The following is a 24,588-nucleotide window of genomic DNA, read 5'->3' on the forward strand; positions in this document are numbered from 1 at the left end:
TTTCTGTTGTCCAGGGGAATTTATCTAGGATTACCATATCTCAAAAATAAAAAAAGAGGACCCTCCACGGGCCCTGGCCCCGCCCCAACTCCGCCCCTTCCCCACCCTAACTCCGCCCCCTCCTCCCTTCCACTCCCAGCCAGGGGGAAAGGGCTGCCCCAGTGCTACCGGCTTCAGGGTTTACTGGGCAGCCCCCAGACCCTGCGCCCCCAGCCGGCGCTTCCCCAGCGCAGCTGGAGCCCGGGAGGGGAAGCGCCCAGCCGGGGGCGCAAGGTCTGGAGGCTGCCCAGCAAACCGTGAAGCCGGTAGCGCTCGGGCTTTGGGCAGCCCCTATGCCTCCGGACCTGCGCCCCCAGCCGGGCACTTCCCCTCCCGGGCTCCGGCGGCACAGGGTGTGGAGGCACGGGGGCTGCCCAAAGCCGGTAGCGCTCGGGCAGCCCGGCTCTTAAACAGAGCCGAAGAGGAGCAGAGCCTCCCGGCGCGGTGGCTCTGTGTAACTGACACTGTGTGTCAGTTACACAGAGCCGAAGAGGAGCAGAGCCGCTGCGGCTGGAGGTTCTGCTCCTCTTGGGCTCTGTGTAACTGACACCGTGTCAGTTACACAGAGCCACCGCGCCGGGAGGCTCTGCTCCTCTTTGGCTCTGTTTAAGAGCCAGGCTGCCCGAGTGCTACCGGCTTCGGGCAGCCCCCGTGCCTCCAGACCCTGCGCCGCCGGAGCCCGGGCGGGGAAGTGCCCGGCTGGGGGCGCAGGGTCTGGAGGCATAGGGGCTGCCCGAAGCTGGTAGCTCTCGGGCAGCCCAGCTCTTAAACAGAGCCGAAGAGTCGGGGAGGAGCAGAGCTGCCATTTTCCCGGACATGTTCGGCTTTTTGGCAATTCCCCCCAGACGGGGGTTTGAGTGCCGAAAAGCCGGACATGTCCGGGAAAAAGAGGACGTATGGTAACCCTAATTTATCCAAAGGAGGATGAAGGGAATAAGTTTTCTATTACATCCACTCACTATTGCTGTGGTTCAATCTATTCTATCTGTTCATTAGTTCACAATATTAAACATATGTAAAATGAAGGATTTCATTTTCAGCAGGGTGTGGGGTGGATGAAATTCCACAACTCCCTTCAGGACCAGCCTTGGATCTAGGGTTGCCAACTTTCTAATTGCACAAAACCGAACACCCTTGCCCCGCCCCTTCTGAGGCCCTGCCCCCCACTCACTCCAGCCCCCTTCCCTCCGTCACTCATTCTCCCCCACCCACCTTCACTCACTTTCACTGCGCTTGGGCATTGGGTTGGGTGCGGGAGGGGTGAGGGCTGCAGCTGGGGTTGTGGGCTCTGGGGTGGGGCTGGGGATGAGGGGTTCCAGGTGTTGGAGGAGGCTCAGGACTGGGGCAGGGGGTTGGAGTGCAGGAAGGGGTGCGGGCTCTGGGAGGGAGTTTGAGTGCCGGAGGGGGTTCTGACCTGGGGCAGGGGTTTGAGGTGCAGGAGGGGGATTGGGGTACGGGCTCTGGCCGGTCAGCGTTTACCTCGGGCGGCGGTGCAGGAGGCTAAGGCAGGCTCCCTGTGGCTCCCGGGAGCGGCCGGCATGTCCCCGCCTGCAGGCACCGCCCCTGCAGTTCCCATTGGCCGTGGTTCCCGGTCAATGGAGCTGCGGAGCCGGTGCTTGGGGCAGCGCGTGGAACTTCCCTGACCTGGCGGCCACTTCTGGGGAGCTGCACAAAGCCAGGGCAGGCAGGGAGCCTGCCTTAGCCCTGCTGTGCTGTCGACCGGACTTTTAACGACCCGGTCAGCGGTGCTGACTGGAGCCGCCAGGGTCCCTTTTCGACCGGGCATTCCGATCGAAAACTGGGTGCCTGGCAACCCTATTTGGATCTTTTAGTGTCCCAAGTGAGGCTAGTATTATAGACACTATCACCGGCTTGCTGGCCCTTTAAGGGCAGTCACACTCAGCCTTGCCTGTGAGCCAGCAGTTAGTCCCCAGCTGATCCTGCAGTGGGTGGCTTAATTAACATTAGTGCCCTGGGCTGTGGAAGGGTCAGGGTGCACTACAGAGAGAGGAGAGCTCATTCAAGAGAAGATGACTCAGCAGATAGGAGTACTCCAGGGGGAGGAAATAGGGCCTGGTGAAGTCAGGCTGGAGAGAACTGCAGAGAGCAGGTGAGGCTCCTGGGGGTGATCCTGAGGTGAAAGCTGTGTGAAGCCGGGAGATCCTTGGCAGAAGCTGTCCGTGCCTAAGGAGGGAAGATAATGAAGAAAGCTGCTAAGAAGGGCCCCTGGGGAAAAGCCCTGGGATGCAGGGCTCAGTCAAAAGAGCAAAAGTGGAATGCTGCCTGGGAGCAGGGAACTTCAGTATGGCCTGAGGGGCAGGAGGGTCATTTGTTTTGCTGTTTGTTTAAGTTTGTTAGTTGGCCTCTCCTTATGTGGGAAGAGGACTGAACTTAAATGTGACCTGGCTGCAGGGCTAGGCTCCTGAAGATAGATAGAGAGGGAGAGAGGCCACTGTGTGGCCTAAGAAGTGGTCACCCCGAGGTGCTAGCCATGTAGATCCCTGCAATACCATGACCTAATGCCAAGAGATGCTACAGTGGTGAGTGGAACCACTTGCAGATGCGCACCTAGGGTCAGAGATCAAGGTGACACCTGTGAATATTTGCTGCTGCTGTACATTTCATGTGCTCCTAAAACTGCTCCACACGTCTTCCCAAGCGCTAAGCTAACTGCACAGCCACAGAAACCACCCAGTTCCAATCAGACAAATAAGGCTTAAACCAGAATAGGAGCCTTTTTTACTGGGTCTTTGTGGAAGGGGTTAGTTTAGATATGTTCCTTTTGCTTAACATTATCACAACCCCAACAAAGAAAACAATACTCTCTCTTCCTCCTTAAGCCCTTATGAATATCTGTGGTGGCAAAAATGAGACACGTGGTTCTTCACTAATGCAACTCCACTGGCGGCAGCAATGGTGGAAATGGTAGCGTAGACAGGGCTCTGAATCTTTTACTACCATGTCAGTGATATGATAGGACTCAGGAGTTTTTACTATCTACCCTCTGTCACCTGGTGAATTGTCTCCCCCCCCCCCCCCCCCCCCCCCCCCCCCCCCCCCCCCGCTGCTGCCGCTGCACCAGTTTAGACAAAGCCTTAAAGTAAACCCCTCAAGAACTAGCATGGGGGTGGGGGGGAAGGATTAGTGGTCTCATACTTACACCTCAATGTTGAGTTGTAGGAGTAGACTTATTTTACTTATCTCTCTTCTCCTCTGTCCCACCCACAGCTACAGTTCATTTCTTTAAAGTTACCCTTCCTGCTTCCCCTGTCCTCCATACCAGTGGCTCTCAACCATTCCAGACTACTGTACCCCTTTCAGGAGGCTAATTTGACATAAATCAGACATAAAATACAAAAGTGTCACAGCACACTAGTACTGACAAATTGCTTACTTTCTTATTTTTACCATATCATTATAAAATACATTGATTGGAATATAAATATTGTACTTGTATTTCAGTGCAGTATTTGTGCCTGTTTTTCACTCGTGAGCCTTGTCTGAAGTCAGAGCCCCAGCTGGCGGGGTTGAAGCATGTAACTTAGCTGCATGGGGCCCCAGGCAGTTGCTCTGCTTGCCACCCCCTAATGCCAGCCCTGCACTTGTGACCCACTCCCAAACTTGTCCTGTGACCCTCCCAGGGGTCACAACCCCCGTGTTGAGAAACACTTATCTAGATGAGTTGATGTACCCCTGGTTGAGGACCAGGACTGTATGTCAAAGGCTGAAAGAGGGGGTTGCTAGTCTCTGCTCTCCTTTCTTCAGCTGGCAGGCAGTTTAAGCATAGAGGTGCCCTGACCTTTGTGCTAATTCTGCTGTGCTCCTAGCCTGAGCCTCCTATTGTTTCTCAGAGTGAGCTGACTAAGGCAGGCGTCAGCAGCAGGGGAAGAGAGGGGTTTTCAGCCTGGAGGCCGTAGGGTTGGACTTGCTCCATCCCGGAGCCTTGACTCAGCTGCTTCTATTCTAGTCATAGATTGTCGCTGCTTCCTAGCATAGCATCTCCTGCAGACCATCCTGAATGACAGGGGACTGGCCATTCTTTGCTGCAGAATATCTCAAGAGGAACCAGTCTATTAAGAGTTAAAGCTGGGTGATGATGGCCTGATTAGACTCACCTGAGGGCCCTTCCTTCATGCTGGAGATCTCAGAAAACCTCTACAGGGTGAGGCAGTTTTGTCACTCTTCTTTTCAAAGAAGGTTAGCTGGGCCTTAAAAAAAAAAAAAAAAAAAAAAAAAAAAAAATTCGTCTTGCCCACTGTCCCATGATGATGGTGTGTTTTCTTGTTGCCTTATGGGGAGGATAAGTGGATCGTGGGTGTGGCTGAGAGTTTTCTGAATTAATTCCTTCCCTGCACCTGTCCTGTTGTTTTAGCTATCTACTTGGCACAGGGCTTGTCTCAGACTTCTTAGTAGTATGCACCACATGTTAATAATGAGTTTGTCTTTGTGGCTGCCTCCCCTCCCATTAGTAATTGCTACAGCACTTCCTTGTGTGACAAAATATTACGAAAACTTGGCTTTTTTTTCCCCCCCTCCTCTCAATAAATGAATCTTAGCAACTGGAAGCCGGTTCCAGCTGACCAGCCTGCTCTCTGCAGTCCAGCAGTGCTGCCGTCTATTGGTCACAAGTAGTGTGCCTCTGACTTATGTGAGTTGCCTCTAAGACCCTACAGTAGATGCCCTCCGTCTGACACATGGTTGTATAGACCATTGGTAGCACTAGGTTAAAAACTGTGAATGTAAAACTCTTGTGACCCAAGTCTGGCTGAGCTGTGCTTAGCCCAGGACCCCAAGAGGGAAGGTGCCTTTTATGTCACCTTTGCTGCTTCCTCATGCAGGGGCCAGTTCAGCCCTAGTGAAACCTGACTGCCTGTAGTCCCATGTACAGATACCATGGCCATGCCCGTTTTTCTCTACTCATACCAGAGGAAGAAGGATGCTTTCACAGGAACTGCTGCAGTGTCCCGTCCCCCCGCCTAAATATTCCACTTGCACAGGAGGGACTTGCTGTTGGCTGGGTGTTCCACCTCTGTGTACAGGGGCTGTAGCAGCAAGGAGAATAGGCTCTTTGGGGGAAATTAAAACTGCTGGAAGGGCATGTAACTCTACTGAAGTCAATCAGTCCGCACCTGCTTGCAACAGTTCTGAGGCCTGGCTCTTTTTTCAGTGCAGCATCTTGCTTAGGGCCTGATTTCCCCCAAACTCGCTGAAGTCAATGGAAACCCCCCCACTGACTTCAGTGGGTTTTAGAACAGACCCTTAGTGACCTTTCAAATGTCATTTCCTTGAGTAACATAGGTGCAGGCTAAAGAACCCAATAAATGGGGAGGCTTTTACTTAAACCAAGCCTGCTTATTCTTCTGAGTTGTTGCAGCTCTAGTTGATTTGCTTCCACTTAAAAGCCCCATAGGACTTCTTTCTCATAGATATGAATATAAAAAGCTAGAAAACAAGGAGCCTGGTAATGCAAGCCATCTGTATCTTAAGCATGGGTAAATCATCCATCACTTGAATAGCTAGTCTAATTTCACTGTGCTCCTGTTAGTTTTCTTCTGAAGCTCAAGCTTTGTGTAAAGAGAAGCAAGGTCTTGACCGCTTTGTCTACATGAGAAAGTTTCACTGGTTTAACTGTAGGATTGATTTTTAAGCTGATTTAGTTAAAACAGTGGAAACGTTCTTAAACCAACATAAATGTCCACACAGGGGTTTGCAACTGCTTCACTAAATTGTATTAAAATAATACCGTTAGTTAAACCAGTGCGATGTTCTTGTTTAAATCAAGCCTAAGAGGGCATTTCAGATAGGGAACTTGTTAGAGTGTAAACCTCTAGGGGCAGGGACTGTCTTTTTGCTCTCTTTGTACAATGCCTAGCACAATGCGGCCCTGGTCCATGACCCGGGTTCCTAGGCGCTATGGATATATGTAATAAAGTAGGATTTACAATGAATGATTTCCAGTTACTCTGTCACATCTAAGGGTTGTAAGATGACACTAACTAGCTTATGGTATTAAGCCCCTTACTCCTTCTCTTCTTTTTGATAGATGTTTTTTAACAGTGTAAGATGGAGCAACACTTCCTTCATTTCAGTCTTATAAAGTGTTGTGTTTTGTTTTTTAACCTGCATTTGAAAAACTACCAAAATGTGGTGGGGTTTTCAGTGAAGAGTAATTTGCAAAACAGTTATAAAGGCCAGTCAGGTCTTGTTACTAACCCTAAACTTCTGAAGGGAAACTGTTTATTTTAATTTAAAACATGGAAAAGTATTTTCCAGCAGCCCTAGGCAACTTTTACAGCAATTAAAATATTGCACCATATAAAAATTGCAATTCTAGAAGCTAATTAAATTAGCCTAACCCAGCAATAAAACTGAGTCAGACAGCTTGACAATTAAACATGCAAACAAATACCCACAGCTTTCCCAAATGCCTGAAAAAACACGTGGGCCTTGTATCATGGCCTGGAGATCGATAGATTCAGATTATTTCATACTGTGGCGGGGGTGGGGTGGTGTGTGTGCAAATTCCAAAGCTGTGTGGGCTCTTCATGCCCCATGTTGACAATAGGAAAATAATTTCTTTTAAAACATACAATCTATTTTCCTAATCTGACATGGATACAAGAACAGCCCGTCAGCAACCTTCCCTTCAGTTAACCCAGGGGAACTCCCCTGAGAACTTTTGCTGATTAGAACTGTCAGAGTAACAGGAAGAAAAATAATTCTTTAGGTAGATATGTTCCAGGCCATGTTTGACCCAGAAATCAATAAGCAGCCATTGGATGGTGGGTCAGCAGATCATAGAGAGCTGGTATAGTGTGCTCCTAGTATGATGTATCAGTTTTGGTCACATTTGATACCTTATCATCTTAAACAATGGTTTTTCACCCAGAACCCAAAATCTAGCTGTGGCTTTTTGCAGCAATACACCCAAATGCTTTGGCTGCAGATGATTGGGGGTGGGGGTTAGGGTCTGGGTGAGAAATGAGAGTTGGCTTGGGGGTACTGGGTGGGTTCAGTTGGTGGGGCTTGTTGCATACTGGTAGGATGCTGGGGTGGGGTGGACCTGGGAAGGGTGGCCCTGTCATGAGCCATCTTTGTGTTGTGCCTCCCTGGTTACAAAGTCCTGATCTACAGTCAGCTGTGGCTCTAATAGAACCTCTAAAGTAAACTGAACTCAAGTAATGGACAGTGGGCACACACTGCCCTTAAGAGGGCTGATATCTTTGCCAACTCTTCCTCTCAGCTCCCTCAGTCTGCCACGCCGCCGAGCAATGCTGGTTTACAATGACATTCTTCCACGCAGTGTGGTGGTGAAACTGAACAAACTTCTACTCTATAAGACACTGACACTTTCAAAAGGGTTAACCAGAAACCCTAGTAGTTGGACTAAGAGAACCAAGAAGGGAATTGCCGGGCATCATTTAGTGCAATTATTTGTGGGTTATTAATTAGTCCCTTCAGGATTTTCTTGAGTTGTTTGGCTTTTAAGAGAAAGTAGAATTGTCTGATCATTGTTGCTCAAACTTAAAAAAAACTCTTTTGCTTAGTGACCTACTCCTGTAAACCATGGCACTAAAGTTAGGAGAGACATGCCAAACTTCTACTATCCCATTAAAAGAAGCTGCAAAAATTATGGTTTTTCATGGCAAACACCCTTTGCCTGGGTAATGCCAACAGACCTGGGTCCTCGGTGAGTGGTATTGAACCTGTAATTTCTGGAGCTTAGTGCATGAGCCTCTACTGCATGAGCTAAAGCCAACTGACTGTTAGTTAAGGCTGCAGCGTAGACTTGTTAATGTTTCTCTCTAAGTGGTCTCGGTGCCACTAGATGGGGCAGAACACCACAACCAGAAGGTGGGTTACACCTGTCTTAACCAACACAATCCTCTTACCTTAGTACTTGGCTTTCAGGGCACTCACCGGTGAACGTACAAATAGAACTCCAGATCTGGCTTCTCTGAGAGAGCCCTGATGATTCAGCACTCCATACTGAAACTTGGCAATATTCCCAGCCTGCTCTTAAGCATGGGAAACCTGTAAATTGAATGAAAGGTCATTCACTGCGGCTCATTCAATGAGATTTTTCCCAGATGTGTCTCAAGTCGACAAAGACACTGGCCAAAATCCATAAAGGTATAAGTCTTTCTGATCTTAAATCACTTTGTTGGTTTTTGGTTTTGGATTGTTTTTTTTTTTTTTTAAGTCACAGAAGCATATGAAGTTAACTCTAATCTGAAGGTAAATTTCTGGGAATTTCCAGGCTTTGGCCAGGGCTTTGGCAGCTGCTGCTTATTAATTTTATCTACGGCATAGTTCAGCTTCTCCGCAAATGAGAGCCTGGTAGGATTATCTGCTGTATTTTCTTTGATGCTTCCAAAGTGAAGCACTGCTATTTCTCATGCTGCATGCTGTCAAATGTGACTAGGTCACCCAAAGTGAAAGGCCAGCCACAGACTGTGCGCTCAGTCTTCAGATACACTGTAGCAGAGCTTGGGCCCTCTGTGGGATGGAGGAGTAAAGGTGATGTATGCCACCTTTCTGCCCTCCCCTCAATCCTGGAGGCTGTTTGGCCTCTGACATAATCTACAACAATCTCAGGGCTGTTCAGAATTGCTGTGGTTTGTGATAGCCTTGTAGAGGGTTGTCATGCCAGCTGGGTATCCCCAGAATATAGCATACTCTGGGCATGCTTGCTCCTTTCCTCAGCACACCCCTAATGTGTCCCTATACTGGGAAGGAAGGGGGTTGGTGGTGTTGGCTCTATGCTTGCTGAGATTTCTCCATGCTGTAGGAATCCCCAGTTGCCCATTTAGAGCAGCTTTAAATCCTCTTAGCACAGACTGCAATCTGGCTCTGAAAGGTCACTATAAGGAAGAATATTTCAGACATCAGTGTGCTGTTTGAAACTGACAAAGGGATCACTTTGAAAGGATATAGGAATGATGTGAAATCACAAATTCTAGCCACAAGTTAAACTCTGCAGAAGTTCCAAAGCCCTTAGCTGCTTTGTTCTACACACATGAGTGACTTTGATAGGATTGTGCAGAACTCACATTTGCCCCCCTCAACAAAAAAAAAAAAAAAAAAAAAAGCCTCCCCGATCAGATTAAATTTTCCCCCTCCCCACAACCTGTATTCCACCTCTCCACACACAGCTCCTAAAAAGCTAGGTAAAATAGATGAACCTTGCAGTTTGCCCTCAGAGTAACACAGTCTGGGAGCACCAGACAAAGGAGAGGAGGAAACAAATTCACAGGGACTCTCCTGGCCTTGCTCTTTGATTTCTGAATAAGGTTTCATCCTATTAATTGTCTCTGGCCAGGTTTGAAAAATGGAGAGGGTCTAGGTGGCTTAGGGAACTAATAAGGATGCTACTTCTCACTACTACGCAAAATGGTTCGAAGCCAGCCAAGCTGTTACAATCTTATGGCTGGTTAGTGGTCTTTATGAAATGGTTGGTCTGAGTTCAGTTTTCAGTGGGCCATGAAATCCACTTCAAGCGCCACCAGTGTGGCTGATCTCAGGTCAGAGACAAATGCATGAATGGGAATGGAGACTGAACTACTTTCTTCTCCTGTGAAGGTCCCTCTAGGGAAGGTTTGAGGCACGCTGTTATGAGAGTACATGAAGAAGCTTGCACTGTGGCTGCCTGTGGTGAACCTCTTCTGGACTTCAGACTCCAGGACAATCAATCCTATGCCTCTCACAAGCCCTCCATTCTACAGAATGTTTACATCCCATATTTAAAAAATGGGATCTGTTCATAGCACATGTGCACCAGAGGTAGCAGTTACACTTTTTAGTAAATAACTCCCTGTTTCTCCAATCTGTTGCAGAAAGAAGACAAGAAGGGGGCCACCTTCTCTTCAGACCTGCAGGGAGAAACTGCTTGTGACTTGGTGACCACCTTTGTGTGACAGGTTAGTGTGTCATTAAACACAACAATTGGTGTATTTCTCCTGGCGTCAATTATTCTGGGTTTCTGAAAGCCCAGAGTCCTTAATATCACATGGAGAGTCCTGAAAATCCATCCTACAAACAGAATCCCAAGAAGTATGTTCTGTCCATGCGTTGCTTTGTGCCTGTAGGACTAGACTTATTTCCAGAGTCTAGTGACATGTGATGGTCTCCTGCCCTTTTGTGAAACTTTAAAGGAAGTCAGAAGAAGACTTTGTTCCTTATTGTGGTCTCTCTCTGACAGCCAGAAAGGAACTTGTTTTTTCTTCTGATTCCCTTTTCTTCCCCTGAAAGTTTCTGCGGCCCCTGCCCTGTCATTTTCAAACTTCTTTGTGTGCTGGAGGAATGAAATGAATAGCAGGAAAGATCGTTGAAAGGGTTTTGATTTTTATCTGAAAAGCTCATGGCTTAAAAAACTGAACCGGAAATCTCTAAGGACTTAATCTGAGCAGGGACAAATGCCAATTGCTGGTATCGATGTGACTGACTGGTTTCAAAAGCAGCTGCAGCTTCAAATTTATTTACTGGGTTCTAACAAGTTTTCTAAAACAATGCAAAGAGCTGCTGGTCTCTAGGAGTTAGCAGCAAGATGTAGAAACCAGTGTAGGGGGCAGTCGTGTGGAATTAAGGACTATCTCATGTTCTGGATAGGTTGTTTTTGTTTTAGGAAGACACTGTCTAAATCAGTACGGAATTTCTTTTAAAAATATCAGTTACGTAATATGGACTTATCCATGTACTTAACTTAATGGATGTTGGGAGCCCCATGGAGTTCAATAGGAATACTTAATTTTATATATGTAAGCACATACATACATATTTGTGGGATCAAGGCCTTAGAGATTTAACCCTTAGGCCAAGATTTTCAAATTTGGGTGACTAAAGTTAACAATTGGGTTGATTTCTAAGAGATGCTGGGCTGTCACAATTCTGATCAGTGTCAATGGGAACAGAGAGCCGAACACTTCTGAAAATCAGGCATCTTTTTGGATGCCTAAAATTAGGCATATTTGAAAAGCGTGGCCTTCTCCTTTTAAAGTGTGTGTGCTTGCAGCATTTCTTTTCTCTGTCATGAGTTTTCCTGCTGTAAGGAAGGGGTAACCACAGTAGGCCATATGGGAGTAGGGAGGGAGTTACCAGCCCAGATTCAAATCCACTTGATATCTTTTTCATTCGCCAGTACCTGCCACTAGCATTTCTGTGTTAGACATATAGAGATTGGTCGTCCAAAGGGATTTCAAAAACACCTCTCATAGATTTCGCTCCATTTTTAATTGTCTAAAACATGTGACAAGTGACATGACTAACAGTAGCTGGTTCTTCAAGTTGGCACAGATGAAAACTGAATCAGGATGCCTGAACTGGAGGTTCTTAGCTCTATCCTTGTCTGTTGTCACATGCTTAGCTGTAATCTTGAATGTCTCCTGGGACACTCAGTTTTTTCCAGTAACTATAGTTTGTCCTAGTGATATTTCTGTCACCTAGGTTGGCTGCTCCTGTGTGCAATAATTTAATTCAGTCGCACATGTAAGGTGGGGGAGGCGCATGAGAGTAAGGGTCGGGTCTCCAAAAAGCTTATATGTTGGCTCAGCTCCCTATAACAAGAGGCCAGCTGTCAGTTTCAGAGCTGGATCTCAGAGCTCATGAGCGTTTTGATCTTGGGTTTAGTTAAGTGCTGTACCACTAAATTATTGAAGGCCCAGATTCTATAAACATTTCAGCACATACCTTATACTTTACTGACCTGAATATCCCCATTGAAGTGAATAGAACTACTTGCATGAGTCCAGTTACACACCTGATTAAGTGCTTACATAATAAGAGCTGTACTTTGTACGTCTGAAGGTGACAAGCACACAGCTGATTTTTTTTTAAATTCTCTTTTGCTCACATTTGATGACAGCTTCTTAAAACTTTATGAATTAGACTATTTTCCTCACTCGTGTATCTTTATCTTGTGTGCACAATGATTTGCTATTGTAAAGTTGAGTTATATTGACACTAATATTAGTGTGTGTTGCGTAAAGAAATTAACTGAAGAAAAATGAACTATTTTGGGGGGTGGGGGTGTTCTGGGGAAGTAACCACATCCTGCAAAGGGAATTAATTACACGGATACTGCAAAACCTTGTAGAGAAATCAGCTGGAGGAGTCAAATTTTGTGCCCATATCGTGTTTCTTTTTAAACCTTTTATTCACTTAGGAATAAATATCTACAGTCACAGCAGTGTAAGTCTGGAGTAGCTGCACTGCAGTCAATGGAATTACTCCAGAGTTACATGAGTGTGACAGAGAAGAATCAACCCCCAAGCAAGTGAAACAGCTGCCTCTAAACACAATACCTGTATAACCAATTAATCCCAATTGTGAGCATTTTTACTCAACTTCAGCTTTTTAAAAATGTCAAATTGTCAGCTTCTAATTATTGTAATTAGCTTGCAGATTTCTTGAGGTGCCGTGATTGAAGACTGGCTCTTTAAATTTTCTGTTAATTAGTAAATAATGTTTATTTAATTCATTCAAATGTAAGTTTTCAGTCAGGCTTGATGCTAAAATTAGCTGCTGGACTACAAAATCCCCTCAACAAATGTCACCAGTCCAGACACACAAAGAGGGGTGGGGGGGGGGAGAAAAAACCCCTCCCTTGTACTCTGAAATCCATATCTTACACTTTTTTTTTTTTTTTTAAAAACATGGTCAAAGGGAAATTCTCTGGGAATTTCCCAGGAAGTGGAAGGGAAACTTTATTTATGAAACTCATGACACACTGCTTTCAAGCTGACCAAAGTCTAGGCCATGGAATATTTTGTTAGCTTTTTTTTTATATGAAACTGAATGGATAATGGCTGGGAGGAAGTGTGCCATGCTCCTCTGGAGATTTTCACTCCCTTGAACTGCAACAAAGTTCCAATCCTGGGCTTCCTTCCGCAAAAACAAAGCAGTGACAAATTATTGTTGCTTCTTTTGCCAAGTGGGTAGCCAATTTGGGGGCTTTGCAGTGGGATAGCTTCTTTTTTGAGGAGCAATTAGTCACACAAATTCCCCATGTCTTTTCTCCTAGCCTAATTTTAGTTACAGAATGTACACAAAGTCCTATTACCCTGGACACAGAAAATGAATAATAGCCAAATTGTACACATGCAATTCAACTTGAAGAAACTCTAGTAAGACCCTGCTATATTCAGCCCTCTAGTAAGAAAACCACTTCCTTTCTGACCCATTGCTTTGCCTACAGGTGGGCAGCACCAGTGGAAGGGCAGCCAGCACATCCCTCGGCCCGCACCGCTTCCTGCAGCCCCCATTGGCCTGGAGCGGCAAACCGCAGCCAGTGGGAGCCATGATCTGCTGAACCTGTGGGCGCGGCAGGCAAACAAATCGGCCCGGCCCACCAGGGGCTTTCCCTGAACAACTGGCAGACCGGCTTTGAGAGCCACTGATCTAAATCATCCCTGACAGGTGTTTGTCCAACCTGCTCTTAAGAATCTCCAATGACAGAGATTCCACAACCTCCCTAGGCAATTTATTCCAGTGCTTAACCACTCTGACAATTAGGAAGCTTTTCCTAATGTCCAATCTAAACTGCCGTTGCTTCTTGTCCTATCCTCAGAGGTTAAGAGAACGATTTTTCACCCTCCTCCTTGTAGCAACCTTTTATGTACTTGAAAACTGTTATCATGTGCCCTCTCAGTGTTCTCTTTTCCAGACTAAACAAACCTAATTTTTTCAATCTTCCCTCATAGGTCATGTTTTGTAGACCTTTAAACATTTGTGTCGCTCTTCTCTGGACTGTCTCCAATTTGTCCACATCTTTCCTGAAATGTGGTGCCCAGAACTGGACACAATATTCCAGTTGAGGCCTAATTAGTGAAGGCTAGAGAGGAAGAATTACTTCTCATGTCTTGTTTACAACACTCCTGCTAATGCATCCCAGACAGATGTCTGCTTTTTCCCAACCCCCCAACAGTGTTACACTGTTGACTCACATTTAGCTTGTGATCCACTATGACCCCCAGATCCCTTTCTGCAGTACTCCTTCCTAGGCAGTCATTTCCATTTTGTATGTATGCAACTGATTGTTCCTTTTATTCAGAGATTGGAAGTCAAAAGCAAACTCTCTCCTACTTTTTCAACTCCCAATTTAGTTTTAAACTTTGAATTAACTAGTCATTGAACTGAAATGAAGGAAATAATCTCTGTATATCTGCAGAAGAGGGCACTACTGTCAAAAGCTGATTTAGCACTTTAACAAACTCTGGTTCCAGGAGCTTAGCAAGACTGCCACCAGTTTAATGGTTTGACTTTGTTTTAAACTTTGGCAGCAAACATGTAATGTTTTAAATGATTTTTCTAATGTAATGATCTTAATAGATTATAATAAATTTAGACCTTAACATAGGTTGTTTAATTTTAAATAAAAAAATCTGATTTAAATTTTTAAAATTTGATTTTTATGTTAAAAATCTTTTTTTTTTTTTTAAATCCACCTTGTCTAAGAGGTTCAACCATAACCAATGTCCTCCAGAGTTCACTTCTCTGAACATGTCTATCCAGGCAAAAGACCCATAGAAACAACTGTCCAAGTGCAATTGCTGTAACCAGTTTTTATGAAGTTCTGTGGGCAAAACCCTATCTGCCCTTTTATATGGAAGGTTTCATAGTAAGTACCTGTATGTCATTCATAACCTGCATTTCAGTACTACCCTGTAGTTTGCACAGTGTATTAGTTTAATCTTGTAAAGCAATTTGGGATACTTTCAGATGACAAATGCTATGTAAGTGTACATACTAAAATCAAGCTGGATAACTGATAGTTGCAAATGGTCAGGTTGTATTGAGTCAATGAAAATTATCCCTGTTTGCTTGTTTTGCCATCTTCTACTATAGTAGCATCTAACTTAATGATTTCACTCCATTGTGAACTAACAGGCAAATAAACTAAGAGGTGGTATGGGGTAGGGATTTCAAGAATGGCTTTACCAAATCTATTTCACCGAGGATTAATCTGAAAGAATCATTACAGTATTTAGCACTGTTAGTAGCCTCTATCTGAGAAAAGCTCAGACACCATTATAATACTAGGCTCAACTTGCATTAGTAGACGTATTCAGGGGATGCCTGGACCACATCGGGATGACAGTTTTATTAAAAATAGCATTACAAAGAAATTCAATTCAATTGAATTTTAAAACCACAGTATCTAATGTGACAAAGAGCAGTGACTCTCTCAGAGAAATAGGAGAAGCACAAAAGTGCCTGATATTGTTTGATGGTATAATATAAGTAAAACCACAGAAATGTCAAGTTGGCCTAGGTATATGTTCTAGGAAACCCCCCTGAAAGTAGATCCAAATCGAATTTAATTTTCCTTTTCACACCAGTTTTGCATTGTATTTCCAACCAGCACAAACTCTAAGGGTTAGGCAAGCGAAATATCCCAGAATTAAACAATAATTCCAGAGAAGATTGGCAACTGACACTGTGTGTAGCATCACTTTGAATAGGAAGCATTTGGTGAGATATGCCTATCTCATAGAACTGGAAGGGACCAAGTCCAGGCCCCTGCCTTCACTAGCAGGACCAAGTACTGTTTTTGCCCCGGATCCCTCTAAGTAGCCCCCTCAAGGATTGAACTCACAACGCTGGATTTAACAGGCTAATGCTCAAACCACTGAGCTATCCTCCCCCTAAGTCTCTGGTCCTAATCTTGGATGAAAAGATCATTAATTGGTGCTAGCTTTGTGGCCTTATGCTGGGGTTCTGGTTTGATTTTTCTCTCTCTCCCCCTCCCTTTCCCTCTCCCTGGACTAGGTGAATGGTAACTGCAGTGAAGTCTTCAAATAGCTGAATTGGTCTAAAGGGAAACCTGCATAGTTTTACAGGGATTTATAGGGCTGCAAGGTAAGGCAGGTTTGAGGTCTTCATAACCAGTGCAAGTGCTTACGTAAGTGTTGTAACGTTAAGAATGAGCAGGGTTCCATTGAAGTCAATGGGACACTGACTGTGGTGGCAACCCCAGCACCGTTCCTCCCACTCTGAGCAGCCCTTATGTGGGATCCTCATTCTGGCTGTATCTCCCCAACTCCTTCCTCTCCTTGACTGGCTGCCTCTGAAGTACCTCCTGGCTCAGTACCTGCTGCTGCTGACGACTTTTTACATCCACTGTACTGCTTTGCGTAAAGACTAACTTCCTTTCTTGCTCTTTCTCTTGCTTTCAATTGGGAACAGAGGGCCAAATCCCGTGAAGTGCCGATTGCCTTCTGCAAGATGCTGAGCACTGGGAGTAGAAGGTGGCAAGAATCTTGCAGAGGGTGTTCAGCGCCTCTTAGGTTAGACCCTGTGGATGCTTTGAGAGGTGGATTGACAGATATTTAATTTATTGCAACATCTGGAAGTATTTCTGCATCCTCTGCTGAAATGTTGTGTGTAACTTCTTACAGCACTAAAAGATGTGATATCCAGTCATGCCTACAGCAGCAGTTTTTTTTGTCTTGCCCTATGTTTTTAGGGATAGAGGTCTTCTGGCAGGACAATAGCATCACTGTAACCAGAAGGGATGATTGAGCAATGTGACCATGCCATCCCAGGCCACGAAGTTGGCAGATCTCTTCAGTGAAGTCTTGTTAGTGATTGGCGAGGTCTCCACAGGGCATGGGTTGGGGGCAGGGGCGAGGTGGTGAAACAAACCACCCTTTCCCCCTTACATGAACCCAGGGTGGTGATGGCATTAGGAGTCACATTTACCTCTGATTCAAAACTACACAACCGGATGTTAGTATGCTGCTGCTGAAACTAAGCTCTTTTGGATAGGGTGAAAAGCCGAAGTCTTGACTATTGTGGTAATTAAGGCTAAGCCAAGTGCTTGGCTGAATCAAGGCCTAATAGAGCTGACTGAACATTACCAAAATTAGAAACTTTAATGAAAAATTATGACTGAAAAAACTTCATGATGGTTTTTGGGAAATTGTTTCCTTGGTTTATGACTTGCTCCAGTAGTTAAAAGCACTGTTGTGTTTCACAAGAGTTAGAACTCCTAGCCCCAGGACCTTGATGAAAATTTTATAGGGTAATTAGATTCTGCCTACTTAAAACTTGCTTTGTAGTTTCATTTGGGGAATCGGAAGAGATGGGGGAATCTTCTTTGTGATCATGAATAGGTCACTTAATCTTTCAGTCCCTCAGTTTCCCTACCTATACAATGAGGCTATGCCAACCTATTTGACAGAGGTGGAAGTTTGAAAAGCACTTTGATCTGATGAAATGTCTTCCATACAAGGATCTCACAGTACTCGTATTAACTGGATAAGATTCTTCACTTTCCATCCTCAACAGAGCACAAGTCTACATGAGAATTAACTGGCTGCCACCTTTCATTTTGGTGCAGGCTTGCATCACTGCTGGGTGAAGTTAGTGGTCTGTCTAGTTGTTAGAACACGTAGCATTTTTCTAACAAAGATTTTAATAGATATTCCAAGTGACTGTGTGTAGTAATAAAGGAGGTGGTTTTCACGTGGATTAAATATTTAATAACTGACATCAGAGGGAAATATATATAGATCTGAGGATCACAATAAAACAGTTTCCACCCCAAGATAACAAAATTCAAAGGATTAACATAATTAGCAGGATTCGCCAACAATGCAGAAGATACTTTGCCTACACACATTGCAGATTGCTAATCACTTGTGCTGTGATTCCTGCACTGGCTGACAGGTCACTTTGATATGAAGTGCAATATAACAAGATTTATAGAAAACAGTCAGAAAAAATACAGCTATAGACTCTGAAGGAAACAGTTGACTGGTACAGACCTCTCAACATAACCACTTCCAAAACTAGGCAACCAGCTCCCCTCCTCATTGTGTAAGTCTCCTCCACAAACAAAACTACTGTGTTGCTCTCACATACAGTTCAAATTAGGATCCCTCTCCCCAATATCATCCCTGATTGCTGCTGCTGAGGTCCTTAGATCCTTCCCTACTACATTGTTATACTGGGATACAAGGCTTTCTGGCAACTTCACAAGTGGCCTTGGGTCTTGCTTGACACATGACAACTTAAAGGACTGGACCTAATACTACTGTACACTGACCTTTCTTTCACCTCTTCCAAGCTGTGTTTAAATAAAAAAAAAAAAAAAGAAAGTTCAAGGGAGAATGACGGAGGCAGATGAAAGATGAGACAAAATAAGCAGTTTAAGATAGTGCTGAAGTGGGAACCTGAGTTGAAAGATACGGACCGCAGTTCTGAGCTATAACTTGGGAGGGGGGCAAATGTTTCTGTATCATCTCTGAGGCCTCCTAGATTCTGGGGCCAGCCAGGGATTGGACTGATCACTGGTATAAACTAGAGCAGCCCCGAGGTTGCTCTAACCTGCACCTGGCTGCTAAAAGCCAAGAATAGTTGGCGTTCCACGACATTCCAGGCATGCCCCCTTTTTCAGCCAGCCACTCCCCAACATGCTTTCTTTATCCCAGGCTACAAAATGAGGGGTGGAGCTGATAAAGTGGTTTTATACCAGTCAGGGATTGCCCCTCCACAGGGGGAATTCCTGGGTAGCAGGTTAAGCTGGCTTTATTCCTGCTGTGAGTTACCAAAAAGGCATGGAGCAGGAATAATTGGAACAAATAATGTTGTTGTTTGTGTCCCCCCCCCCCCCCCCCGCCACCCCCAATCTAGATTACTTCTATTTCAGATTAAGACAAAGAGAGAACAATCTAATGTATCCAAGTCAGGTCCTCATCTGGTGTCCATTGGTTACACTTCATTGACCTCTTCCAATGGAGAGAACTACACTGATTTATATTGGCTGAGGGTCTGGCCCTCCGTGCGTATGCGAGCGAGTGAGGGAGGGAACACGGATTCTCTCTAACATTCCACATCTGAAGTGAAACACAGAAAAGGGCAGTTGCCCTTCATGAGTCAGAAAGACTCTGTTTAAAGGAGCAGGATGCAGAATAACAGCACCTCCTTTCCCTTACATAGCCGTCATCACCACAAAACCCACAAAGATTTTAAACTAACCACAGGGTAACATGAAACAAATGGGAGCCAAATGGCTGAACTAAAGAGGATCTAAATCCACATCTTTCAAGCAACTGCAATTTGCTAGCAGTAGTTTTCTGATCGATGTGTTTATTAAAACACGCCTTTGTTTTTATTTTTTTGTTTTATAATATGAAAGCCTCATTCGAGCCCTGATGCAGCAGTCCGTGCCCATTCAGCAAAGCGGTTTAGCCTGCACTTAGCTTTAAGCGTATGTTGTCCCATTGATGTTAATGTGACTCAAGCATGTGTTTAAAGTTAAACAAGGGTTTAAAAGCTTTGATGAATAGAGATGGTCTTAAATGTTTTGCTGAATTTGGACCCCAGTGTATAATTCCTGAGAGGATGAAAAATCTCTTCTGTAATGAATGTAAATGTTACCTCTTATTTGTTCTGGATTTTCTCCTGTTAGAATTAGTAGAAATATCATATCATATGTTAGTAATCCTAATGTTTTAGTTTCATGTCGGAAGTATAGTATGGACAGAATTCCTTGCCTTGGTTGGTTTGCTGGCTCCGACCTTTGGGCTTGCTTTATCCTGCCACAACACATTCTCAAAGCATTTTGTAAATGGCTTTTCCACAGAAACCCTCTTCTTCATGTGAGCTATTCATTTTTTCTTAAAATGAGCAGAGGCGTGTTGTGATAACGGGGTCTACAAAAGTACTCTAATTGTGAGCTCAACTGTAAAAAGTGAGTGTCAATTCATAGATTGTGATATCTTATCATAATAAATGTTGATGGGAAAAGTTGCAAAAGGGAAATGGACTGAATTAGCTAAACCAAAAAGGCCTATTGATCTACTTCAAGGACTGTTAAAATTATGACTGGTAAACAAGGGGAGTGGAAATCCATGAATAGGGCCCTACCAAATTCATAGCCATGAAAAATGCATCATGAACCATGAAATCTGGTCTTACGTGCTTTTACCCTATACTGTACAGATTTCACAGGGGAGACCAGTGTTTCTCAAACTGGGGGTCCTAACCCAAAAGGGAGTTGCAGACGTGGTTGCAAGGTTATTTTGGGGGAGGGGGAGCTTCACTGTCTTGCCAACCTTACTTCTATGCTGCCTTCAGAGCTGAACGGCTGGAGAGTGGCGGCTACTGACTGAGGGCCCAGCTCTGCAGCCAGCAGCGCAGAAGTAAGGGTAGCAATATACTATGCCATGCCATGTCGTGCCATCCCTACTTCTGCACTGCTGCTGGCGGTGGCTCTGTCTTCAGAGTTGGGCTCCTGGCCAGTAGCTGCTGTTCTCCAGCTCTGAAGGCAGCGCTGCTACCAGTTCAGAAGTAAGGATAGTAGTACCACAACCACCCCACTACAATAACCTTGCGACCCCCCCCTCTCCCCCCCTGCCCCAAACAACTCCTTTTTGGGTCAGGACCCCTACAATTACAACATGATGAAATTTCTCATTTAAATAGCTGAAATCATGACATTTATGATTTTTAAAATCCTATGAGCGTGAAATTGACCAAAATAGACCATGAATTTGGTAGGGTCCTATCAGTGAACCAAAAATGGTGTGTCAGAAATTGGTCTGATTGGTGGACAAAATAATGTTGGGATGGACTTTCCACTATTGCTCCTTTTTTGTGTCATTAAAGAGATTTTGGGGTGAAAAATAGGCTACTAGAGTGAGCTTCGCTATCATGGCTGCCACACCAACTGTCTTCTGCGACCCTGATCCTGAGAGATGTCCTGACCAGACCAGGCTAGAGAGAGGGACCCAATGACATTACCACCTCCACCGGCTTCAGTTAAATACCAAACATCATTTGGCATGTGATCCTTTCCCACCATATCTCTTTCCTATCTCTCTAATACGAGTCTAGCTTAGCTGCCCAAGACTGCATATTTTGCAACAATGGAATCGGATAGCAACAATGATAGTTAGATGGACTGGCTTTGGGCTAACTTCTTCTCTTTTTCCCAAAGAGGACCGTTATTACCATCTTTTATACCATCTAAAAGACTGAGGCCTTGGCTACACACGCGGATTCACAGCGCTGCCGCGGCAGCGCTGTGAAGGGCGAGTGTAGTCGCACCGCCAGCGCTGCGAGAGCTCTCTCGCAGCGCTGCAAGTCCTCCACCTCTCCCAGGGGAATAGCATGCAGTGCTGCGAGTGAGCGTGCAGCACTGCAGGCGCTGATTACACTGGCGCTTTACAGCGCTGCACTCGCTGCGCTCGGGGGTGTGTGTGTTTTTTCACACCCCTGAGCGCAGCAAGTGCAGCGCTGTGAATTGCCAGTGTAGCCAAGGCCTGATAAACAAATGGGGGAGGGTTCTTTCTAAAGCTTCTCTCCAGCTAAAGGGAAGGGGATCAGGCAGGGGTGTTGTTAAAATGGAAGCCTTATCTAGCAGTTTTTACATTTCAAATGCTTTAACTGTCTTTCCTTCTTTTCTGTATCTTTAATAAAGGGCTAAAAAAATTAATAGTGTGTTTGTCATAGTGCTAAGCAGGCTGAGTCCCTGTGTGCCAAACGTTGTTCAACACTGTTTAATGTTAGACACTGACAACTGGGTGATGTTAGCACTTTTGGCACATATATTCTTTTGAAATTTATACAACAGGCATGTGGGAATGTATTGGAGACCAAGCACAGCAGTGTTTCACCTGGAGCGGTAGGTGTCATGGCTTCTAGCACAATAATCCCATCATCACCCCCTACTCTGGATACTGCTTAGGGCTTTTCTGCTAGGAATGACTCCATGGCTCATGAAGACACTGCTGAAGAATTAGTGTTTCCTTGTTCTGTGTTTGTAGTATGGTAGAGTCCCTCGCTGAGACTAGACAGTGGTCCAGACCAAGACTACCGCAAACAATTAGGTGGAGATAGTCTGTGTCCCAAAGAGCATACATTTTAAATAAACAAGACCAAAACGGAAGCACAGAGAGATAATGTGACTTGCCCCAGATCCCATAGCAGCTCAGTGGCAGCAGAGGGGGGAATAGAACCCACCCAGTTTGCCTCCCTCTCCACCACACCATGCTGCATCCTAGTTTTACGCTTTGGAAGTCACTAAGTGGCAGATACCTGCTCGCAAAAGAATATTCTAGAATGACATCCTGAGAGCAGTTCCAACTGTTGCTCAAGCTGAGGAATTTACACAGCAGTGCAGTGAAGGCCCTTCTGCTGCCTTGATTCTTAGAAAACAAAAAAAATCACAAAACTAATTCTTACTCTGATGAGGGCTGAACTGTGCCCACCCTCCTAGCTACAAGTGGATGTAGCCCACCTCAGATGGTGTACATTGGGGAGGAGGGAAGAGCAACACTGTTTGGGGTGATGAAGTTCAGCACAACTGGAACAACATAAGCAGAACAATTTTCAGATTAGCATCTGTGGTTTGGGAGCATACCAATGTTATGTTGTCTTTTTTCTTGTGGAACTCTTACAATGTAAAATAGTCCAACTGCCAGCGCTATACTGAATTTGAGAGTATGCATGAGCATCTTTAGCCTAGGGGGGAAAACAAAACAGATCACTAAAATCTACCCCTAAAAAAGAAAGGTTCCAGAAAGAGTTGATCAGGGTGGAGTGGGAGAACTGGCTGCTACTCCTAAAGCAAAATAGCAGACAAACAACTCAGTGTTGTCAGACATGCTAGCAAGAAGCTCCTCGGCCACATCTCAAAAATATCCCAGAAACAGCAGAAACGAATTTCTCCATCCAGTCAGTAACTGTGCCCAAAGAGCAAGTTCATTTTTACAGAAGCAGTACGTTGGTTCAGAAGTCCCATCATATGGTGCAGTGGAGTGAGAGGGAAATGCAGAAACCTTGTGACTTTGCAGAATCCACACCCTGAACACACAGGGTACGTCAAAAGATTATAATCCCTCTTTGAGAAATGTTTAGCCGGGAAATGGATCTGGACTCCACAGATAAACAACTTCTTGCTTTTTCTGTGTTTGTGCATTGAGACCCCCCCTCCCCTTCCTCTTCCAGCCCATCCAGAAGCTTGCCAGCTGCCGGTCATGAGGAATTGTAAGAGAAAATAAAACAATAGAGAGGATCTTTGGCCCCAGTAAGCCAAACTTAACAATGCTGGTATAAAGACCTGTACATACATGCTCATGCAACTTACCTTGTTTCAGGTTTCATTACAAACCTGAATAAGAACATGAGACTTACTACAAGATTAGCTAAGATTCATGAGCCTTTCAGTCAAACAAACTGTTTCAAACCAAAGGAGGTCAAATTACAGTTCAGTTTTGAACTTGTTTAAAGACATAGGTTTGTGGCTTCAATTGAGTTATGCTCATGACTTGTGAGTTTCAATCCAAAGTGAAACTGTGTGTGTGAAATCGCATGGACTGAAACTGAATAAAATGCCCAAGTGAATCCCTGCAAAGTGAAACCACTGAGTTCCACACAGCTCGGTGGCACATATTTTCATATTCTTGAGTGGTGTGGATGTCTGCTTTGGATCAGTATAAGTCTACATTGAAAGTGCAACTACAATTTCTGTAACTCATTGGAGGCATGGTCATCTTAACCAACTACACGTAACATGGTTCAGTTTGTGTCCAAATAGCAGCTTTTCTGCTGTCACAAGCTTGTGTGCAAATCTACTATGCTGCCAAAATGCAGTTCCCACTGAACATGAATATGATACATGGGCAGCTTGCCCATAGCGCTTCAGCAGGGGGCAGCATGTCCAGAGGACACAGATGTAGAATGACACCAGCAGCATGTGGGGTGAAGCACTCTGGGATTTCCAGCTGCACAGAGATCTGGGAAAGCAGAGGACTACATAGCTAAATTGGTTAGAGGCATGGCAAATCCACCTCTACCAACAGTATACTTTACTTAACCAACAGCATGCTGAACCAGTGACAGTAAGACCATTCTAGAGGCTATGTCTACACTGCATGCCATTTGTGGCAGAATGTAGGGTGTATAGCTAGACGCCACAGTGAAAAGCAGGCTGTGTCCACACTGCAGTGTGTAGCTACACTTGTCAATGAAAAGCTCTGGCAGCAGGCAAAGGAGCAGAAGCGGGGAGCTACTGGAGTCTTCCTCTGCTGGAGTCAGGACACTACGCTGCTAAAAATAATAGTGTTGATGGGGGAGGGACTACCTGGACATGTAGAGAACCATGTAGGGTACATACCAGGTTCTGGAGTGTGTACACTACTCACCCAAGCCATGCCTCACCATTTACATTGCTATTTGTACCCATGCTAGGGAGGCGTGTAGTGTATGTGCTCTACATGTTGCCAAAAGGAGTGTGCAGTGTAGACATACCTTATGTGCCAACCTATGGCTGTGACAAGAGGGATGCACTATTAGCTGCTATGGTTACTAACCAAGTTATAGCCTTGTTGTGTGGACACAAATTATGTTTAGCACCAACTATGCCACTAATTTGTTACAAACTCAGTTAAAAATTGGGGTGTGTACAGGGTCTGTACTGTAAAAGATGTTTTTTGCGGTGGGGAGGGGTTAAAATTATTTTCAAAAAGAACAGGAGTACTTGTGGTACCTTAGAGACTAACAAATTTATTAGAACAACGCTTCCTTAGCTCTCGTCCCCTAACG

The 24,588-nt window shown here is 45.0% G+C and overlaps 1 protein-coding gene and 1 long non-coding RNA gene across 8 annotated transcripts in view; one reads left to right on the top strand and one right to left on the bottom strand.

Annotated features, from left to right (window-relative positions):
• LOC122174581 (CD276 antigen homolog) overlaps window positions 1–24,588 on the bottom strand; it is a 46,727-nt gene that overhangs the window by 12,046 nt on the left and 10,093 nt on the right. For 2 of the 7 annotated variants that reach the window (XM_065578369.1, XM_065578390.1), the window contains exons 2-3: window positions 7,932–8,073; window positions 4,155–4,247 (exon numbers count right to left, since the gene is read on the bottom strand). The exons of 1 other annotated variant lie outside the window; for it this stretch is intronic. The gene's annotated coding sequence lies outside the window, so the exon portion shown is untranslated. The remainder of the gene's footprint in view (window positions 1–4,154; window positions 4,248–7,931; window positions 8,074–24,588) is intronic. 4 more of the 7 variants (XM_065578374.1, XM_065578377.1, XM_042859193.2 and 1 more) reach the window with 4 other exon arrangements.
• LOC135977431 (uncharacterized) lies at window positions 1,515–12,561 on the top strand. Its single transcript, XR_010594923.1, has 3 exons — window positions 1,515–2,149; window positions 9,876–9,959; window positions 12,200–12,561. It is a non-coding gene; the product is annotated as an uncharacterized LOC135977431 (long non-coding RNA).

Source organism: Chrysemys picta, chromosome 1 (assembly GCF_011386835.1).
Source record: "Chrysemys picta bellii isolate R12L10 chromosome 1, ASM1138683v2, whole genome shotgun sequence".
In the NCBI taxonomy this organism is placed as follows: Eukaryota; Metazoa; Chordata; order Testudines; family Emydidae; genus Chrysemys; species Chrysemys picta.